A 16,309-nucleotide genomic window follows, 5' to 3' on the forward strand; every position below is an offset into this window, starting at 1 on the left:
TTAATGTAAATTAGAACTGCTGATTGTCCAATAAAGTTATAAGAACCAAAAAAAAGGAAAAAAAAGAAGCAGAGAAGATCTAAGGCATAAGCTTCAGGATGGTGTTATGGGAGTAAATGGCTGAACTGGAATGGGGCAAATACTCAGTATAGATGAAAATGTCAAGAAATTGAGGATCAGCATATGGGTAAAACAGAAGTCACTCAAAATAGCAGAATAGACTAGTGAGAAAAGAAAGATTGCCAGTTAAGTGCTATTTGTTTTTTGTTTTGTTTTTTTAAATTAATGCAGAAAGAGTTAAACATCAGTGGCTAAAACAGAAAAAGGAAAGGTTATATAGTTTTATATCATGAGCCTCAAAGGCATGTAGAATTCTAAACATTCTTAGAGGATTGTGGTATGAATATGAGAGAGTATGAAGCAAGGAGGACATCTAGTGTATCTTTCCAATTCTTGAGAAAGGAAGGAACAAAACCATGAGGCTACTTCACATGGGGCTTCCCAGTTGGCTCAGTGATAAGAGTCTGCCTGCCAATGCGGGAGATCCCTGGGTTCCATCGCTGGGTCAGAAAGATGCCTGGAGAAGGGAATAGCAATCCACTCCAGTATTCTTACGTGGAAAATCCCATGGACAGAGGAACCTGGTGGGCTATATTACAGGAGATCACAGAGTCAGTCACAACTGAATATGCACGCAATTCACATGCAGAGGTTGAAAATTAGCTCTCATGTGCTCATGGTTTGTTCAGAGCACCCATTTCCCCAAAACACCCTAGCCAATGTAGACAAGCTCATTCTTACAACTCTTTTTATCCATTACTTTGGAGATGAAGGGAATAAAAGAACTGAAGGGAAGTTTGTTGCAAATGGGTCTCCAGATAGTTTAGTGGGAAGGTAGGGAGGATCAACTCCTTGCCTTACTCTTCGCTAGCTTTCAATTTCAGATATTCTTGAACCTTGTATTAAACATTAACCTTAGTCAGACATTGCACAACCCAAGGTTAATTCTGCTGCATGACTCCTGGCTCTCACTCTACTTCTAGTATTGTACTTTGTTGTTGCTGTTCAGCCTCTAAGTCACATCCGACCCTCTGTGACCCCATGAACTGCAGCACACCAGGCTCCCCTGTCCTTCACTATCTCCCAGAGTTTGCTCAAAGTCATGTCCAATGAGGTGGTGAGAATATCTAACCATCTCATCCTCTGCCCTTTATACTCCCCCTCCAGAGGCCCCTCGTGCTGCGCCTCTGTGTAACTGATTTCCTCATTTCATGCAACAGTCTTCTAACTTCTTACTTCTTGTTTTGAGTTCAGGGTACATTCTGTATATAAGAAAAACATTTTAGAGTTTTATGCCTTTATTTTAAATTTAACTTTCTGAAGTTACATATTCAAAATCCTTGTTAGGTGCTTAAGCTCAGTTAGCAAGTTTTATTCAACTTTTAAATCTAAGAAAACAATAATCTTTAAAGGGCCTTTGAATGCTACTTCAAATATTTTAAACAGAATTTATAAATAAGATATAATTTAGATTCATTTTGAACATTTCAATTTTCTGAGAAAAAAATCTCAAGTATTAGAGATCTGTATAAATCCAAGAAGCTAATTTATGAATATGATAGAATTTATATAAATGTTCATAACATACTGTACATAAACAGCAAGATTTCAACTTACACAGCATTCCAAATCAATTACTCAATAATGTTTTAAATTGGATTTACGAAGCTGTCACTCAATGATGCCAATTTTACATATACAGAGAGAGATGTATAGATTCTGTCCAAAGATAAAAATATCTTCATTTCCTTCTCTCAAAATCTCTCTGTACTTTATTCTAATTCCCCCTAGAGCTGAAGGAGGCATAAACACGCTACGAAATATATGTGATGGAAGTGACATATGGCCAGAAAGTTTGGCTGGTCATGATCTCTGGACTTCAGAAATCCAGTTCAATTCTCACCACTTGAACTGAAGTCAAATATTATCTCAAGTATTTTTGAGTTTTGTCTATTATTATTTTACTGAGTGAGTTCTTGATGGCAACCCTGATCAGACAGAGTAGACACTATCTGGAGCTGTTATATTAATAATTACATAATACCATGAGAGATATGATCCTATAATCATACAGTCCTGACTCCTTGTTACATGCATATAATCACCTGACCCTTCTCTGTACTCATGGAAATCTGTAGCTTCCACCATGAGTGATAACTAAGATTGGATCTTGCACTTATGTGAAGTATAGGCAAACCTTTTCAACAAATACTAAAGATATGTGTGCTTAATAAAACTAATACAAATAAAATATCTTTCTGGCTACTGCTAAAGAGTGTTGAGCTCAATGGAATCCTGCCCTTGTTCCATTTTTCTTATTTCCAGAACAGTACAACTCAGGGATATTAACATTTAACTCACTAATTTCTATAGCCAAAACTATGTATGGTCAGTAAGTTGCTAACTTACAGATAGTTTTTTTTTTTTTCCATCCAGAACTCTTTTCTTAGACCCTGGCCGTCTAATGAACTAAATAGTCAATATTTCCACTTGGATGTCTTTCAGTTCCTCAAATAAAATTTACCCCAAACGGAACTCATTATCCTTGTCTTTATTTTGCCACTTCTAGGGTTCCCAATTCAATAAATGTGATTACTACTCCCCAAATTGCTCAAGACAAAAACCGAATAGCAATGCATGGCAGATCCTTTCCCTCAACTTACATATAATCGATCACTTGTCAATACTACTCCTTAAGCATGTTTTAAAGCTTCAGTTTTCTCTCTATTCCTATTTAATCTCTCAGCCTCAACTCTTGCTTCCTTCAAATTACACCTTTCACAGTATTAAATACTCTTTTTAAAAGGTGAATTTGATTAAAATAGCCCCAAGCTGGATTGCAAAAATTTTCTCCTGCCACTGAAAGTTAGAATCTACTTTTCCATCCTTTGAATTTGAGTTGGTTATATTCTTTACTCTGGTCAATGGAAGGTCTTACACATTGGAGCCTGCTTCTCATAGATCTTGCAGGACTTCCAACATCATGTGAGAAAGCTCAGTTTAGTCTTCCGGGCTTAGGTTTTCCCTGGTGGCTTTGACAGTAAAGAATCCACCTGCTTTGCAGGGTCCAAAGCTTGATCCCTGGGTCAGGAAGATTCCCTGGAGAAGGGAATGGCTACCCACTCCAGTATTCTGGCCTGGAGAATTCCCTGGACAGAGGAGCCTGATGGGCTACAGTCCATGGGGTGGCAGAGAGTCAGACATGACTGAGTGACTGTCACACACACAGTCTGCTGGAAGGTGAAGGGATATTTGAAGTAGAGACCAGCCATACCAGTGAAAACCTTATTCAACCACCAGCCTCTACCCAACACAGCAGCTAAGTGAAGATGTATGGTTTACACCAACTGCTGCTGCTGCTAAGTCGCTTCAGTCGTGTCCGAATCTGTGTGACCCCATAGATGGCACACCAGCTGAGACCAGGAAAAAAGCTACCTTACTGAGACTAGCCCAAATTGTCAACCCACAGAGTTGTGAGCTAATTAAACAATTTTTGTTAGAAACCACTAAGTTGTGGGATGGCTTCTCATTAAAAGTTTAATGATACAAATTCTTTGATTAAAATATATCAGTCACTTCTCATTTATCCTTTAAAATACATTGAAAACTTTTTGAAGAAGAGGAAATAGAGCAGAGATGAAAAGATGCTCAAGAAAAAAAGGCTGAAAAATCCCCAAATTTGACAATAGGCATAAGCCTAAAGAGTCGAGAAGCTGAGCAAACTCCAAATGGGATAAAATCCAAGGAATTCTGTACCATGAAACATCACAGTCAAACTTCTAAAAACTTAAGAAAAAAAAAGTCTTGAAAGCAGTGAAAAAGAAATGACATGTTACCTATAGAGAGAACATTATTGAATGACAGAGAACTTTTCATCAGGAAACATATAAGTCAGAAGGAAGTGGCCTAACATTTTTCAGATCTGAAAAAGAATTGGCAGCCAAGGGTACTACACCTAGTGAGCATATCCTCCAGGAGTGAGGGGGGAAAAAAAATCAAAGCATTCTTAGATGAAGGTAAATTAAAAGAACCTTTAATCAGCAGCACTTTACCCTAAAAGAACAGATAGAAAAAACTCTCTAAACAGAAAAGAAATGTGAAGGGATTTTAGAACCTCAAAGGGAAAAAAAACATAACATAGTAAGCAAAAATATGGTATAGTACAAAAGATTCTTCTTGCCTGAGTCTTCTAAATTGTTTTTTTGACTAATTTATTTTAGTTGGAGGATAATTACCTTAATTACAAATAATGTGTGGCTTCTGCCATAAATCAACATAAATAAATTGTGTTTTAAGAGTGGCAAAAAAATTAAAAATGCTTTTTGTTATGATACTAGAAGTATATAGAGGAACTGTTTATATTTAATCAATACTTATCAAATATAAACACATACATGAAAATAAGTATATTAATAATAAAGTAGATACATTAATTACATTAAATATTATTATAAATAATACAAATTAGGATGGTCAGGAGACAGAAGGAGATGAAGTTTGTAGATTTTATTTGAAATGGTAAAATCATAACACCATTGGACTATAAGTTATGTGCATAAAATGTAATGCCTACAGCAAACACTAAGAAAGCTATACAAAGAGAAACAGTCAAAAACGCTTAGATAAATCAAAGTAGTATTCTAAAATATGTTCATGGAAACCACAGGAGGCAGGAAAATTAAAACAGAAACAAAAAGAGAACCTTTCCACAAATGGCACTAGAGTAATTAGACATTTACAGACAGGAGAAAATAAAACTTGATATAAGTCTCTTACATGATATAAAAATCAACTCAATATGGATCATGCACTTAAATGGAAAATGTGAAACTGTTAAACTTTAAAATAAGAGTAAAAAATCAGTACCTATGGCTGGACAATTAGACTTGACACTAAAATCATGATCCATAAAAGGACAAATTAGCTAGACCTAATCAAAAATTTTAAATGTTTTGCTCTCTGAAAGACCTTTTAAGAATTGAAAAGCCAATATATAGACTGAGAGGGAAAATAATGCAAACCACAAGTATTGAACATACAGAAAACTCTCAAGACACACATTAAAATAAAACAATTTGAAATGGACAAAAGACACAAGCAGATATTCCAAATACAGATTGCAGATAGGCACATTAAAATGTTTCAACATCATCAGCCACTTGGAAAATGCAAATTATAACCACAATGAGTTATGTCTACATACCTATCAGAAGGGCTAAAATAAAAATGAGTGATAATGCCAAATGTTGGAGAAGATGTAGATAAACTGGATCACTCATATGTTATTGAAAGGAATTTTAAATAATATTGGTTGTATCACTCTGTAAAGTGATAAGGCAGTCTCCAAACATTCACTGTAATATTTCCATACCAAGGAAAATTATTTGGCCATAAAAAAGGAATAAAATATTGATACATGCAAAAACCTGCACGAATCTCCAGAAAATCATGCAGAACATGAAAAGTCAATCACCAAAACTATACACTGTATGATTCCATTTATATAGTATTTTTGAAATGCCAACATTTTAAACTGAGACCAGATTAGCAGTTGTGAGAGATTAATACTCCTCAGCCCCTGGTGACTCAAACAGTGAAGAATCTACCTGCAAGGAGGGAGACACAGGTTCTGTTCCTGAGTCAGGAAGATTCCCTGAAGCAGGGAATGGCAACCCACTCCAGTATTCTTGCTTAGAGATTTCCATGGACAGAGGAGCTTGATGGGCTATAGTGAAGTGAAGTCGCTCAGTCGTGCCCGATTCTTTGCAACCCCATGGACTGTAGCCTTCCAGGCTCCTCTGTCCATGGGATTTTCCTGGCAATATACTGGAGTGGATTGCCATTTCCTTCTCCAGGGGATCTTCCCAACCCAGGGATTGAACTCAGGTCTCTCGCACTGTAGACAGACACTTTACCATCTGAGCCACCAGGGAAGTCCTAGTTGATGGGATTACGGAGAGTGAAGCAAGAAGGAAGTAGACATGGTTAAAGAAGGCAAACTGACAAATCCTTGTGATGTAAAGGCTCTGTATCTTCACTGTGCCAAGTCCATATCCTGGCTGTGTAATACAGTTACTTCAGATGTTACCGCTGATGAAAATTGGGCAAGGATACATGGAATCTCTGTATTATTTCTTACAAGTGCACATGAATCTGTAATTACCTCAAAACAAAAAGCTACCTTTGAAAAAAATCTTTAGGAAACCCTAATTCCATGAGATTCTCCCATTATAACCTTACATGTAATACGGAATTTAAACTTCCTACCATTTTGCACATTGAAGCTATGTCTCACTTTAATAATTATGGTTTTCCACCATGGTGAGTGAGGTGTATGGAAGTAGCAGCTATATCTACACTGTTTGCCATTGTTCTTTCACTTTTATGCCTGATCCATAGAAGATCCTCAATAAATATCTATTCTTTGGTTACCAATGGCCATTTCATCAATTTATTAAGACATTTATTTCATTGTCTTACTCCTCTTGGGCTTCCCTGGTGGCTCAGATGGTAAAGCGTCTGCCTGCAATGCGGGAGACCTGGGTTCGATTCCTGGGTCGGGAAGATCCCCTGGAGAAGGAAATGGCAATCCACTCCAGCACTCTTGCCTGGAAAATCCCATGAACGGAGGAGCCTGATAGGCTACAGTCCATGGGGTCGCAAAGAGTCGGACACGACTGAGCGACTTCACTTTCACTTTACTCCTCTACTCAAAATAATGGTCAGACTCTTAAGTAATCCACTGCAACAGAAACCTTTCTCCTTCAGCTGCCTAACAGACAACCCTCCTCTGACTGTGCCCCCAAACACAATTTTGATCTTTGTGCCTTTTGCACAAGGTTTTTTTTTTTTTTCCTGCACTTTCTGAAATGATCATAAACCACCTATCTATTTATGCAAATCCTCCAATCCTTTAAGGCTCAGAACAAATCCCACCTCATCCACAAGACCAGCTTCCATTGATCTCTTCCTCAGAGAATTCTGCTACATTATAATGTGAGTTAACATTAGGTGGTTTTCTCCCCTGCTTTCCTGGTTTACCAGCTGTCTGTCCACGACAACTATGGAGTGCATATGAATAACTAGGGAGTTCATTCATGTCTGATGATCATGACACATTATTTTAAACAGCTAAATATTAAGAAAGTCTTATTTCTGGTTCAGGGCTTTCCCAGCCTACAATTTTAAAGGAAGAAAGAACTGTTTTTGTTTTGTTAATTTTTTATTGAAGTATATCTGATTTACAATGTTTCAGGTCTACAGCTAAGTGATTCAGATATATATTATTCTTTTGGAGAGTCCTTTCTATTGTAGGTTATAGATATTGAAATGTAGTTCTCTGTGCTAAAGAGTAGGTTCTTGTTGTTTGTTTTGTTTTAAAAAAAATAACTTGTTGATTTGTTTTTGGCTCTGCTGGCTCTTCACTGTTGCATGGGTTTTTTTCTAGTTGCGGCAAGCAGGGGTTACTCTCTAGTTGCAGTGTGTGGGTTTCTCTTATCGTCGAGTCCAGGCTCCAGGGGCGCAGACTTCAGTAGCTGTGACACGTGGCTCAGCAGTTGCAGTTCCTGGGCTCTAGAACAAGAGTTCAATAGTTGTGGTCCAAGGGCCTAGCTGTTCCCAGCATGTGAGATCTTCTTAGACTGGGGATCAAACCCAGGTCTCCTGCATTGGCAGGCAGATTCCTACCACTGAGACACCAGGGAAGCCCCTGTTTATCTATCTTATATGTGGTAGTATGTATCTGCTAATGTCAAACTTCTAATTTATCCCTCGCTTCCCTCTTTCCCATTTGGTAACCATAAGTTTTTATATATATAATACACCTATTTTTGAAGCAAAGCTGTTTTTGAAGCCTCTACCTCTAGAAGATATGAAGAGGGAATATGGGTGTTAGCAGGGACTGGATGGCAGAGCTTTAGAGAACAGCCTCTGGAGAGCCTTAGACTTGGGTAATTTATCTTTTCTTCCTCCTTTGTGCAGGGTATGGGTAGAAGAATGTTTAATATATTACCCAGTAAAAATTTGTGACACTAAGAGAATCTCCCTTGTAGTTTGGGGATGGTTTCTGAGAAAAGGGCATGGTCCCAGTTTATAATCTCTATCTTGATAAATGCATGACCTATAGTGATGCCAGGGCTCAGGAGAAGTAATATACAACACTCACCAGGTGGCATGATGTATTAGTTATCTATGCACTTTGAGAAACTACTCCGAAACTTAGCACTTTTAACACATACACTTATTATCATATTTTCTATAGTTCAAATACCCCAGGCATGGCCTATGTATGCACCTCGGGATCAAAGCCTCTCATGAGGTGGCAGTCAAGTTGTCTCTACTAAACATCTGTGATCGCTACTGGGTTTGGTCCATTTCCAAGCTTGCTCATGTGTCCTCTGTTCATTGTGGACTCTTGGATTGAGGGAAATCCCTGCAGATCCTACACCCTTCACTGACTGTGGACTTGAGCGCTCTCTCAGTGCCTAGACACATGGCGTGCCCACAGGACCTAGCACTGCCCTTGATTCCCCTAGAGTAAGCAGTCTAAACAGGAGAGAAAGAGACAGAATGAGAGAGAGAGAGGGAGAATAGCCATCCCCCCACTATTCTTTAAAACTGTCCATCCTATGCTAATCCTAGTTGGAAATGGCATTGACTCCAAGATTTCTAATAAGCTCACTGAAGACAATGCATTGTAGCTGACAGTTGAATCAGTTGGCTACTCACACAAAAGAGATCAGGGAATAAAGAGAATGTGGCATTTCACAGAGATTTCCCCACCCTGGAGAGCTACAGCAGCTGCCCAAATGAAAGTTTAAGAACCCTGAAATGTTCCATAAGATATTCCACATCATTTGCCCTCAACACCAGAGACAATACAGGGAGACGTGAAGACATCAGATGCCTGAAGCCACAGAGAAATGGCAATGAATAAACCATACACCTTCACAGTCTCTCAACCACAGCAGCAGATGACCCATCCTCCCTGTTTTCCTTGTTACATACGGAAAAAACAACAACAACAACAACAACCCAGAAAGAAAGAAAAAAAGGAAGCGTGGAGAATTGGGGAGGAAACTCAGAAAGAAAACTTGAAATTGTGAACAATGACTGAAAGAGACTACTTCAATTTGATTATTTCCTGGGAGAATCTGCTCTTTGATTACACAGGCTAGAATAAAAGTTATGGGTATGGATTGAACTTGTCAGTTTGACCTAAAAATAGTTTGCCTTCTGCTGAGCAGGGAAGGGGGCGTGAAAGAATTGAGCTTATCAAAATAGAGTATGTTACTGATCTTTCAAATTAACTGGAGTCACAGCTCAGTCATAGTATACCACTCTGGCACTTAATTTATTGCACTGTAGCTTAACTTAATGAATTACCTGTATATATCTTATCCCCAGGTTGAACTTATAGAGATTGGGGGCCCAAAATAATTTTATATGCTTTCTCCCTCCTCTTTGTGGCATGATATATACACACATATTATGGTCTAGTAAAGGTTATGATCAGAAGTGTGTAAAAGTGTGTTTGTTTAAATACTAACATAAATTAGTTGACATCTTCCTCCATTCTCTCTACTTGGGAATGGGTTGTCTCTCTGTGAAAGCAATAAAGGCCATGGGAATCCTTTCAAGCAAAAAATTGCCACATTTACAAGTAACTCAGCCAAGTCATGAAAACTGTTGGATGATTATATCCTACCAGCTTTAGTCTAGAAATTGTTTATTGCTTATCTGTCATTATAAAACAAATTACTCCTAAACATAGACACTTAAAGCAGTATTTATTGTTTTAAGTAAATAAATGTGTACTATTGTACAGCATCTGTGGGTGAGAGCTCAGGATGTAGCTTAGCTGAGTGCCTCTAGGTCCAGGTTTCTCATGAAGTTACAGCTGAGCTGTCAGTCAGAGCTGTGGGTTCAGATGAAGGCTCATTTAGAGATGGAGGGATTTGCTTTCCATTTCACTCATGTGGTTATTGATGGGTCTCAGCCCCTCACCACAGGACTGCCTCACAGCACAGTGACTAGATACCTCCAGGTTAAGTGACCTAAGAGAGGGATTTAGACAGCATGCCCAGACAGTGGCCATAGCATTTTTATAACCATATCTCAGAAGTGGCATCCATGACAAGTTCTGCCATATTCTATTTACTGTGGTTGTTCAGTTGCTAAGTCATATCCGACCCTTTGTGACCTCATGGACTGTAGGTCACCAGAATCCTCTGTCCTCCACTATCTCACAGAATTGGCTCAAACTCATGCCCACTGAGTCGGTGATGTTATCTAACCATCTCATCCTCTTCTGCCCTTCTCTTTTTGCCTTCACTCTTTCCCAGCATCAGGGTCTTTTCCAATGAGTCTGCTCTTCGCATCTGGTGGCCAAGGAATGGGAGCTTCAGCGTTAGTCCTTCCAATGAATACTCAGGGTTGATTTGTTTTAGAACTGACTAATTCCACCTCCTGGTAATCCAAGGGCTTCTCAAGAGTCTTCTCCAGCACCATTGTTTGAAAGCATCAATTTTTTGGTGCTCAACCTTCTTTATGGCCCAACTCTCACTACTAAGTTAATAAGCTAATATATGTGACTGCTAAGTTAATAAGTCCATCCCACATCCAAGGGGAGGAAATTCCACAAAGACATTACTATCAGGAGGTAGGTAAGATTGGAAACAACCTTAAAAGCTTCTGATCACAAATTCCTTCCAGAAAGTGATACCCACAGTACAATGAGTTAGAAAACTTTAATTGATTATTATTTGATTTGACTCTGATGACAAACACACTACTGGGAAAAAGAAGCAGCTAATACTATAACCAGGTAACTCTTAGTGATTTTCTTTGTAATCTCGCACTTTGTATGTATTCAACTTGAATCCCTTCTGTCTTTTTCTCTGAGGATGAACTTCTAATATCAGACACTGTGTCATCCTTACATATGTTCACATTTGCCTGTGGTTTTTCTTATTATAATCATATTAATAAAAACAAGAATGATAAACACTGAATGTAAGTGTCCTGTGGACCACATGCTCTTCTAAGCACTTTATATTTTCAATTGATCTTCACTGTGGCCCCATGAAAGGTGTATACACATTGGCCAAAGAAGAAAAGTGAGGTACAGAAATGTTAAGGATCTTCTTCAAAATCATAAGATTATTAAGTTTTGGAGCTTGTTTAGGGAATCAGGAAATGCTCTTCAGCTAAGGCAGAAGGGAACTCTCCATTTAAGACAAAATGAAACTGTAGCTTGATTTCAGCCATTCTCTCTATTCTGGTTGGTTAAATTTAAATTGCATCCTTGGCTGACTTCTATTCTTTGGCCACAAAAGCAAAATTATTCAACAACCTTTTCATCATCTCTCTTACTATCTGAACACTTTTTCCCAGGGTGACCATCTGTTATTTCATTTGTCAAGCTTCAATTTCCTTTCTTCCATTGTCACACCCCAATTTCCCTGTTTTTGGCCCATGCGGTTTAATGAAATTGATTGCTTTCCACCTTCAAGCACAAGGGGGTCTCCATCATCCTGGAGAGCCAGTCTGATAGTCCATGCTCTGGACAGAGGGAATTATCCAACGTTGGAAATGCAACATAAGCCACCTGACATCATTTCAGGAATTTGTGGCTACTATTGAGGAAGACGTCATTTTTCCTCCTGAAGGAAAGGTCTAAAAGGAAACCTGAAGGGGTCCCTCTCTGAGTAAAGAGTAGCTACCTGATGATGAAGCCAAAAAAGGAGGAAATCATACCTGAGAGATAAATGGTGAAATTCATCATCCTAAAGGATTTGAGCACCAGACGAGGACTTGATGAGAAAAGAAACCTTACCCCTAAAGTAAATAAATTCTCTTTTATACTTAAGCTTTTTTGATCAATTTCTATACCTGGCTATCCCTAAGCCACAGCTAATAAATTTATTGAAAAAGATATACTTTCCCAAAACCAAGGATTCATTAGATTTCATTTCTAATACCATACTCAAAATAGTCTTAAGCATTCATAATACATAATAATAACCCATGGACCTCTCCAACTAAATATCTACCAGTTGTTTAATCTGACAGACCTATCTCCAAACAATACTTGTTTTTTCTTTCAAATACTCCTATTGGTCTCCCATCTGTTAATGTGTGCTCTTCTAAATGTCTTCTAGCCCTTTACAAAGTCTCTCTCTGCATTCTCCCAGATTTCTCTTTTGATCACCAGCCTCACCTAATAAACAGATGAATAAACTAACAAAATCAATCTAGCCTGATTTCTTTGTTCTCATCCCATAGCACAAGCTCCGTGCAGAGCGACAGTCACTTAAAGCAAGTTCCTCTGAAGAAATATATTTATTCCATTTACTGGAACTGATTACATCTATGTCTGAGATGGTATGGAAGCAATTGTAGAAAATATTCTTACACAGAGGACATTTCCAAGCTGGAAATCCAGGCTCAGGGAATGAGTGCTCTGAGATCTTGATTCAATCGCTCCTGTTGCCACGCCTGATGATGAAAGTCCCTCTGAGCCTGTTATGTTCTTGCTTCAACCAGCAAAGTTCTGGCCTGCGGGCAAGAATTAACTTTCAGGAGAACCATGTTTTTGGGTGTCTAGTGAGACGTGTAGAAGTCAAGGGGCTTTAAGCCGAGCACAGGAGAGAAAGAAGGAATCAGTGTCCAGAATTCATTATCCTGTCTCACTGTTTACGGCTGCAAAGGATCCTGCCTGCCACAGGCTCTAATCCCAGCTACGTGCTCACAACAACTGACTATTTCCCTTTCTAATTTCATTTTCAATGCTTTGTGTATTCATATTTTATGATCTGAACCATTTCTTGCCTTTGTTTGCACACATCTCAAAACTACCCTCTAGAATAGAAGGTACTTTGTTTTCATTCGTCTTTAATTAAGTAAATATTTTTAGCTCAATTTATGTTCCGTTGATCTTTTGTTTTATTCCCAAATAAACTGAAAGAGCATTTCTAGTGCTGGAATTATCATGGCTGAAGATGTATTCTTACTCTCTATCTGTAAGTTCTTATATTGAATAAGCTCATAAGAAAAAATAATTTGTACATTCCATGCTCCAATCAGACGTACTGAGGCAGACTAGCAAAGAAAGCGGAATCAATATGAATACTGGTTGGGGCTTCCAGGTGGGTCAGTGGTAAAGTATCTGCCTGCTATGCAAGAACATGGGTTTCATCCCTGGGTCAGGCATCCCACGCCAGTATTCTTGCTTGGATAATCCTTTGGACAGAGGAGCCTGGTGGGCTATAGTCCATGGGATCTCAAAGAGTCAGACCTGACTGAAGTAACCTAGCATGCACAAACATGAGAAATAAATACAGTGAGTAGCAGGTGTCTAATTATGGTTCTTGGTATTTTAAAATAAATAGATCAATTTGATTACCAAATAAAAATACTAAAGTAATTTTCCCACAATTTAAGAATAAGATTTCACAGTATTTTCACCCCCTCACTCTGATATGCAGAGAACATGTAACTATTTCTTTTGATTACAGCTAATATGCTCCTGCTAAGCTATTTCATGACCTGTCTTCATACATCCAGACAAAAGATGAATTATTCCTGGGTGGGCTTCACTCTAAATATTTGTTGTTTTGTGAAGCTCACATCCTTCTTTCCCTAATTCCCAACTCTTCTAAATATTTTTTTCTCTTCCATTTGCCTGTCTTTATCAATGTCTTTTGTGATTTCTCCTCATCTACTCAACCATTAAGTGCTGATTCCTCAAGACTTGGTTCTCAGCTTATTTTCTGCTCACAGTACAATTTATTTCAATATCATGTTCTCACATAAATTGGATTATCATATGCTCATGACCACTACCAATCCAATCTATTCCTCTTATCTTTACCCCATGCTCCTATGTCTCTACTCAAGACTTAACCTGAACATCCTAGACAACACAGATGTGGGATGGCCAACCACAAACAGATCCTTTCCTCAAGCCTCCTACTCCTCTTCCAGCTTCCCTAAACTGTAAATTGTTCCATCATGCACTCAATGGTTCTTTAGAGAAACAGGAGTCATTCTTGACCCATTCCTCTTTTGTAACACCTCCATCCAATCAAGTGCCAAGTTCACGTCTCCCTAGTTCCACCACTGTTCTCATTGTCTAATCGATCATACTCTCAGGTAGATTATTGTTAAGGCTTGCCATTCTTCCCAATTAAGTATAAAGAATCTTTGCTATTGAGTTCTATAAAATCAAAGATGTAGTGTGTGGAGGTGGCGTGGGGGCAGAGAGTAATAACATAATGAAAACAAAACAAAAATTCTCTTTCTTTTATCAAAATAAATATGGGCACAATGGAGAAATGGCTCTTCAGTTTTCTGTTGCACGTGGAGCCAAGATTTGTGGATCAGATTGTAGCCTGTGGGGAAAGTAATAAAGCATCTCCCACCATCCTTCTGGCCAGTGGGCTGGTTCTCCCCAACACAGAAGCGCACGTGTCATTATAAATCATGATTGCAATTTGTCTTTCAGCTCCATTGGTTTTATAATGTGGAAAATTCTTGGCAGGTTTTGGCAATAAGTTGTCTAGGAAAGCTAATTTTCATGGCATGAGGGTTTTTCATTTGTTATGAATATCAGGAGGGGATTGGGAGAAGATGAGTCATGAAGTACTGGTCAGACCCAGTCAGACTCCAAAGGTCCATGTACTCTGTTTTACCAATACATTACTTTCACAGTCCTTATCAACATTGTCAGGAAAGAAAGAAAGAAATCAGTCCATGACAGCAAATGATTGCTTGACTAAATTGTTCTTCGTGTAGCCTGGCTCTTAAATTGAATTGACTAATTTGGTGGTTTCCAAGAGTTTATTTAAAAACAGCAGCTAATACTTGTAGCATTTCCTGTATGCCAGTGACTCTTCTAAGGGCTGTGCATACCAACTTATCCAATCCTCTGACAGACCCTGTGATGTAAGTACCATTATTATAGTTATTTTATTCACCTAGAAAGCTGAGACATCAGTTTAGTGACTTTACCAAGGACAATCAGTCTGTGGCAGAAGTGGAATTCAGGACCAGCCATCTGGCCAAAGAGTCCAAGCTCTCACACACAATGTTGCACTGTGGGTATTATTCCGCTTTATAGATCTTTCACAGGCATTTGAATATCACTTTTGCTAACATTTGGCTTAAATATACACTTTCTCAAACATGACCCTCCCTAGTAAAGAGATTTGGTTTGTATTTTGTATGGTATGAAGTTTATGCCTTCATAAAGGTACTGCAATTGTTTCTTTGCAGAGCTCACACAGTTACTCAGCACTATTTTCCAACATGTCTTAAAGATAGATTCAAACTATATGTATACAAAATATGTATATATTATTTTATCTTTTATGCAAATAAATATTAAATCTATAGGATTTCTTTCAATTTACCATATTTAAAGAATTGTTATCTTTTCCAGTCTTTAAAATTCTAGCCTTAGAGAGGAGGTGTTATTGAATCAATGACCAGGGTCTATTGATGAATAGAAGAATCTTCTTATCAAGCTGAGGGTTGATAACTGAGTCAGAACTATTATAAAGACCATGTGCCCTTTTTAAAATATAGATAAAATGCTCATAGTCATCTCCAGTGTTCTGAAAGCTGGTGATTCTTTAAAGCACAAATGAAAATGGATTGATATTTACAAATAGAATCTGCAACTTTTTCCAGTATTATCTATGAAGTCAAATACTGTGGCCTAAACATTACTGTTTATACAGGAACTTAAAATTGAATAACATAATAGATTTATCATCTGCTTCCTGGCTTAAATTGATATTTGAGTAATATAGCCATAGTTACTCATCTATGGGTAAGATTTTGTAAGCTCTCTCATTCAGTCTAAAGGAAAACAAATCGACATTGGGCTTGGCCAGTTTTTTTCTCCTACAATAAAATGCAGATAGACTAGTTTAGTAGAATATAAAAAGTGATGTTTCAGTGACTTGTCTATAATATCAGGAGTGGGAATGCTCCAAATTCATTTTATTTGTGGAGTGATCCAAAAGCAGTCCTCGTGTAAAACTTGAAATGACAGCAAGAAGGAGAGCATCCATCTATTTCAACTATTATTATAGGGACTTTGGGATCAGATGACTAATAACAGATAAAGTAGAAAAGGAAAATTTTTGTTCCATTTCTTGAATGGTCTTAATGCAATGGGTTGTGTGAAACTAAATAATATTCAAGAAGTGCTATAATAAGGCATTGGATTTAAATCATTTTA

The sequence above is a fragment of the Capra hircus genome, chromosome 24, assembly GCF_001704415.2.
Source record: "Capra hircus breed San Clemente chromosome 24, ASM170441v1, whole genome shotgun sequence".
NCBI classification, from domain to species: domain Eukaryota; kingdom Metazoa; phylum Chordata; class Mammalia; order Artiodactyla; family Bovidae; genus Capra; species Capra hircus.